The sequence below is a fragment of the Spinacia oleracea genome, chromosome 2 (assembly GCF_020520425.1).
Source record: "Spinacia oleracea cultivar Varoflay chromosome 2, BTI_SOV_V1, whole genome shotgun sequence".
In the NCBI taxonomy this organism is placed as follows: domain Eukaryota; kingdom Viridiplantae; phylum Streptophyta; class Magnoliopsida; order Caryophyllales; family Amaranthaceae; genus Spinacia; species Spinacia oleracea.
The window spans coordinates 77,824,206-77,831,329 of NC_079488.1; the positions used below are offsets into that span (position 1 = coordinate 77,824,206).

A 7,124-nucleotide genomic window follows, 5' to 3' on the forward strand; every position below is an offset into this window, starting at 1 on the left:
TGGCCGGAAAATCTCATTCAATGCCGGAAACTTTCCTCAGGTCCTTTTTCGCAAAAAAAATTACATTAAGGTGTGATTTCACAAAAAAAATTATATAAGGTCCTTTCTCGCAAAATTTGAGTTATAAAAGGTTCTTTTTAACAAATTTGCCTTAAAGGTTTATGCATTCATAAGTACAAATATTCACTTTTTTAATTGTTTTAGAGTCATAAGTTGTGTCATTGAAGTGATGGTTAAGACTTTGCATTAACATATAAGAAGTCACGAGTTCAAGGCTGGATAACAATTTTTTTTTTATGAGGACGCAATAAACGATGTGTGTGTATGACATGGCACGGCTACGCCTTGTCACTTGCCAAGTTATCGCGACACATGGAGAGATGTCATGTAATGCCTTGGAGTTTATATAAATATATATATATATAGGATCAGGTTCTGGTGAGAACCTCTCTTAAGTTGAGAACCTCCTTACAATGAGAACCTTTAATAACCGTTGGATTAAAACAAAACGAACGGCTGAGATCAAAACTCAAAACAATCCTACTACCTGTGAAACAAAACACGCGTGTTTCTCTCTCCTCCTTCCAAAATTTATTGCGCACTCTCTCTCTCTCTGCGAAATGCAAGCTCTTCGTCTTCGCAACTTTCTACCCAATTTTAGCATCAATGGAAGATTATTGGTTTAGAGTTATCAATTTCCACAACTCTAGTGTATATAATTGTATTAATTTCAGGCTGAATTTGGGAATTCTTCAAGGTTTTGGTACGAATTCAACTGCAAATGTAACTTATGCTGAATTCGAAGTAAAATCTGCATAAATTAAGGTAAATTTTTCGAAATCAACTTTGTTTTCATTGCGATTTAGTTACAAATTCATTGCGGTTTCAATTATAGTATTATTCTGTGTTTATTTAATTATTTCATTGCGATTTTTTGTTCAAATTCTTAGCACAACGTAGCTCTTCAAATTTCTGGAGAATTCCCCCCCAAATTAGTTGTAATTTATGTTCTAGGCATTTTAGGTTATTTTTGGTTAAAAATTAGACTAGAATTCATTCATGAATAATGTTCTTGTTTCCTGTCTGCTGTGATTTTGGGACCAACATCAGAAAGTGTTGCTATTTTAGTTCAATTCTCATTGCTAATTTTATTTGAGCTTAATTGGATGAGGTAAATGTTGCTTAAACTATCCAAAAGTAAACTAGATCTCTATAAATGTAAATTAAACCTCTCTAAAAGTTGATAAATGGAAGGAGGTGGATGTAATCTGGTTTTCAGGTCTGAAAACCAATGTGTAGTGTTTGTAGGCTGGGAGTAGTGTTTTTTTTTTTCCTTTTTCTGGTTTGAGTTTGGAGTACAGATTTTGTTAGCTTGGTGTGTATGTGCTTAGCAGCAGGCCAACAACAGTTATGACTGTAGTTTTATAAGTGTCAGTGGCTTAGAACAAAAATATTAGGATTGGGTTCAGAGTTGTTGGCAGGCTCAGCTAAGCGATGGTATGTGTCATCCGTGTTACTGTCATAAATCTTTTCTAGTCATCTTTTAGGGTAAAAAATTGATCTAGTTCAAGGATAGTGTGTAAACAACCAATGACTTAGATATGTAACAATTATATGAGCCTAATGTAACCTGTTGATGCACTTTAATTAAGAGTCATAACTCATAACTCATACTTATTTCCTCTCATCTAAGATGGAGGCTGTACAGGGCCATAAATTTGGTGTTGATTTGGTGTTCGTAAAGTTATTTTCTCCAATTTAAAAAAGTAGATAGATATTTGGTAAAAGTAAATAAGTTAGACGTAGAAGTAAATTACAAATGATAAGGTCCTGCCGGAATTGTTAAGTTCTTTGCAGTGTTTTTGTACTAAAGTTTGGGGAATCTTCTCTGCTGGTTAGAGTCTGGCAGTGGTTGTAAACACCTTAATCCTCACATTTCTCTTGGTTTTACATGGAATTTACTATTCGATCAAGTAGATAGTTGTCTTGCTGGTTATTACTGCTGCCTTCGACACATGCACTAGGAATGGTTGCTCCAAAATTTGTTGTTGCCGGGAATATATTCATTGGGAGGGTGTGTGCTACAATTACTTAGATCGATTGGTCATACTGTGATATGGTAGGGTGGGTGGTAAAACTGCCTTGTCTAGAGCCTGATATAATTTTGTTATGGCCGCTTGCAAACCAGTTGTTGGCCTTAATCTGCTTTTGCAGTTCTTCTGGTTAAAATATTGGAGGAATTAGAAATTTTAGTTCTTCCTAATTTTCTATTTAGGCTAGGTCATTATACTTTGAGTTGGAATAATAATTCTGAAAGTAAACGAAATCTCGCTTAAAGTAAACGAAATCTCTCTAAAAGTAAACTAAATAATTCAGAAACAAATTAATGACAAGTAGAAGGATGATGATTTCAACTGGTTTTATGAAGTGTGGATGTGTGTTTGATCTCTGACTGTAGTTTAGGTGCATGCTTTGATACTTGCTGCTAGTTGATCATGTCTTTACGGTTTTTTTGTTGCTTCTGTAGATTGTTGTTACAGAGGCTTGCTTGAGATCCTGCTTGCGTAGTTAATTGAGAGTGATGCAGACTCAAATGATTCTATTTTATGCATTGTTGCTGCATTTCAGCTGCTTTATCGTTGGGTCTGATTGCAGGGTTCAGGTGTTTAAAGTAGATAACTAATTCATAAAAGTAAACAGAACTGATTAAAAAGTAAATGAGAAAAATGGACAGCTTCTGAATAGGATCTTACTGTTCTTGGGAGTTTGTGCTGCTCATAAATGATCATGAGATGTGAGGGAAATCAAGTGACTTTGATGTTTTAGCTAAGAGTTTCTTCACACTATGCTTATCGTGTTGGTTTATTCGTGGAAATATGGAGTAGCAGAAGGTGCTAACGAATGCAAATGCAAGGAAGACCTATCACTTATCTCAATTCTCCTTAAACCTATTAGCTCAAATGGTAGAGCACTATGCAGATGCATAGGGGATGTAGGTTCGATTCCTACATAGGTTGTCTCTAAAAGGCGAAATGAAAGAAGATTTTCTTCACCTATTTGTATTTAATCCTTCAATTTTATCTTCAAGTACAAAAATGTCTTGCAACAACATAGTGTAACCAAGACAAGTAAATCAAACCATAGACTTTGCACAGACTCCAGAGCTTACTCAGTTTTCTTACTACTAGTTACTCTCCTACTGTCCCTAAAAGTACATTTTAGAAAAACTCAAAAGTAAACAAAAGAAACTCAAAAGTAAATCAAAGTATCTCAAAAGTAAATCATAATAACTCAAAAATATCTAAAAATCTTAGAAGCAACACCCCAACTGAAACATTGCTTCACCAAAACAACAAAACAAAACACAAGAGCTTACGGGGAAAAAAACATTAGTGTTCAAACGATAAGCAACCTTCTCATTTTTTCGGAGCATCTGCACGCCACATTAAACAAAATGCTCCTGACAACAGTTTGTTGGTTTTCCTTGCTAGCCTGAAAAATTCTACTCTTTTGCAAAGTCAATAAGGCATATATGGTTTCAGCAAAACAAACACCATAAAGCTTCTGTTTTATTTGTTTTTGCCTGCAAGCTTGAGCTAAATTTCACTTCCTTCTTAAAGGCCTGAATCTGTCTGCTAGCACCCAACGAAACAAAATCTTGCACTAAATTTCAGAAGTAAACTCACATTAAAAGAAGAGGTGAGACATGGTCAAATAGTTCAAAGTGGAAAATGATCGAGCAAGACTTTCATATCTCTACAATATGAAACAAACTAGAAGAAAGAAATATATTGTCGAATGTCAAAGTAAAGGTTTTTAACTTAAAAGTAAATAAAACAATACAAAAAGTAAATAAAAATAGAAAACTAGAAAATTCCGATTATTGGAGTATATAAGTTAAAGTAAAGGTTTTTCAATTAAAAGTAAATAAAATAATACAAAAAGTAAACACGAGCCTACGTGGGATTCGAACCCACATCATTTAATGCTCTACCAATTGAGCAAGTAGGCTAGTTAAATAAAAGTAAAGTAAAAACCAAAAAAAGTAAATCGAAATAATTCAGAGTAAAGGCTTTTAAACGAAAAGTAAATAACACCAGAGGATAATATATAGGACTGCAGCAACAAATTAGTAGCAAACGGGTTGCAGACTTACCTTATTACTAGACTGATCTACTGAACAATAACCCTCAAGCCTGTCAAACCTTTAACAGTAGCATCAGAGGAGAATTTGAACAATATTGTGATCCACAACATACCTAAGCAGGATTGCAGAACCAAACGAAAACAAATCATACCATATAATTGAGAAGTCAAGCAAAAATAACAGCATCACACTAGAAATAAACTACAAGCCTAACAGGAACAGAAAACACATAGTTTAACGAAGTCAACGCAAGTCAACTCCTGCCATGGAATAATTTTATTGATCTAGATTCTCCTCTTTCTATCTACATCATGGCTTCCAATCTGCCATACCCTCCTGTGATAACCTCAAAGGGCGGTGGTTATTTTGCAGTAGAGGCATCAAATGGTGGTTATTCTACAAGCTCGGATATGACAGTTACTGTACCCGTACAAGCGCGCAATGCAACAGTATCAGTGTTATGTTTTCCAGAGTCCTAGTTGCTGGATGGATGACCACAACTTCAAAGTGTTAGAAAAACTTTTCTGACTTGTGTCTATATCAGATTAGCATACTCTGGATGATCTACAAATGGGTTTCTATTGTGCTGGTAAAGCCTACATACTACTTTTCTTCTCAGCTTTTCCTCTTTCAGATGGAGGGTCTAACTCATTCCATCGGCAAAATAGAGACTAGTCCCTGTTTTCAAAGGCTGTTACCGCTAAATTTTAAGGATTACACAGTTAGTTTTATACAAATACAGATTTTAAAGGTATAATTTTTATTAAACAGATAATTTTTTATCATTAATAAAATAGATAAACATTATATCGGAAACTTTTAAGCATACCGTATTCGATGATCTAGTATGGGTTCTCTATCCGGCTCAAATTTAAGCAATACGGAGTGTATATGAGATTATTGGATCTGAAATCAAGGTAGTCACTCAAATACAGAGTAATCCGTGACGGCAATCCGTGACCAGAGCAAGACAATATACCAGTTCAATCTACGTTCAAAAGCATAAAAAATGCACTTAGTCAATAGTTGAATTTAGCTTGTTACATGTATGGCTTATAAAGAGAAAATTAGCTTCCCACCTGGGTTGAAATGACATGATGGGATCATAAACCCTAAACTGGCCACCTCCTTTCAAAGAAAGAATCACAGTGGGTACTAAACTTGTATTTGCATCAGGTCTGCCGATTTTGTAGGAAAATAACAGAAGGTCAGAACATGAGATACATTGTGGAAGTTTAAATTAACCTAACACATCAAGTCTAACCTCATATCATAGCAATACTCAAAAGGAAGTCTTGAATCAGCAGGACGCGATGGAGGGTCTAACTCATTCCATCACCAAAATAGAGACTAGTCTCATCTTCTTCTTCACTGCAAAAGGAGGACAATACGAGATTAAAGGCTTATGTAGCTAATATTGTTATATGATATGTAAACACAAGTATAGAATGATTTGGACGACAAATTCTAGATGAAAGCATCAGATGGACAAATTCAAATTCTTGATATCTTCTTACAAGTTCTTCCAGCTATTATTTACACAAATCATCTGTTGTAAAAAAATTAAGAACAATTGGGAAAAAATCTAGTAGGAATAAATGTTAACCTCAAAGGGCGGTGGTTATTTGCAGTAGAGACATCAGATGGTGGTTATTCTACAAGCTAGGATATTGTACGACTAAATCCCTCTAAAATTAGATTAACTCCCTCTAAAAGTAGACTAAATCCCTCTAAAAATAGATTAACTTCCTCTAAAAGTAGACTAAAAGTAAACAGATAATAATGAAACTTCAATTGTAATTTTTTTTTCTTAAATATTTTCTTAAAACCTAATAGCTCAAATTTACCATGAACTGAACAGAATCAGACATCAGCAACAAGGGCCATGTTCACCAGTGTTGACCTAGCCAGTTACCAACTGTCTGACTATAACATATATCAACAACACAACAACTGGTGTTTTTCCTCGGATCATAGACCGCAATCTTCAACTCCAAATTGCAGGAAAGATGACTTGTGATAAATAGCATACAATATCGCACTTTGTAAACAAAGAAACACAACTAATAAACTACAAATAGAACAACACTAGTTCAGTAAAAAACAAAAGAAAACGAGACTACTAATTCACTTCTTTGATTAAATCTAAGCAGCCTGCAAACACTTACATAGTAGCACAAACCAGCCAACCACTCGACTAGCTCATGACTGGAAGAATAATGGATTAGTAGGTCCAAATACTCATTTTTCTATCAAAAAATTGATTATTAAAATTTGAAAATCCCTAATTTTAGTAATCAAATCGCAACTTAAAACGTTGAAACAAAGAATTCTTGAAACCCTAACTTCAACAATTGCGAAGGAATCAAAATAGCGATAAATGACACAAAATTGAAAACTTGAATACGTACCTGGCGAATTGAAAGAGGATAATCGCAAAGAAGGTGAATGAATTAGAGGAATCGAAAATATAAAGACATTATCAGCAAAAGTAAACACAATATCATCAAAAGTAAACACAACATCCACAAAAAGTAAACATGAGATCAGAAAAAGTAAACACATAATCAACAAACAAGAAAACCTAATTTAACATGTTCGAAAAAAAAATTACAAGAACAATCACCTGAGCAACAAAAGCAATTGAAAAATAAAACCCAGAATCAAAGGTAGAACAAATATCGTTGAAATTAGAAGAAGAGAATATGAGAAAGGAGGAGGAGGGAGAGAGAGAGCGCGTTTACATGAGAGAAGGGGGGAAGAGAGAGAAAGAAATTCTGAAAATTGGGGGAGTTGGAGAAGGTCATTCAACCCGGGTAAATTACTAATCTATCCTTACTATTTTCGTTTTTTCGGGTAGATCTTCAGCCGTTGGATTGGTTTGATTGACGGCTGAGATTAGTTCTCAGTTCCCATCTTAAGGGGTGGTTCTCACCAGATCCCGATTCTATATATATACATATATATATATATATAT

The 7,124-nt window shown here is 34.5% G+C and overlaps 1 long non-coding RNA gene across 2 annotated transcripts; it reads right to left on the bottom strand.

Annotated features, from left to right (window-relative positions):
- Nucleotides 1-3,157: 3,157 nt before the first annotated feature.
- Nucleotides 3,158-6,840, bottom strand: LOC110778697 (uncharacterized). 2 transcript variants are annotated; one of them, XR_008927175.1, is made up of 4 exons: nt 5,412-6,840; nt 4,977-5,325; nt 4,157-4,259; nt 3,158-3,663 (listed from the first exon to the last, which is right to left on the bottom strand). It is a non-coding gene; the product is annotated as an uncharacterized lncRNA (long non-coding RNA). The 2 variants fall into 2 exon arrangements; XR_008927174.1 differs by having other exon boundaries at nt 4,977-6,840.
- Between the last annotated feature and the right edge of the window lie 284 nt (nt 6,841-7,124).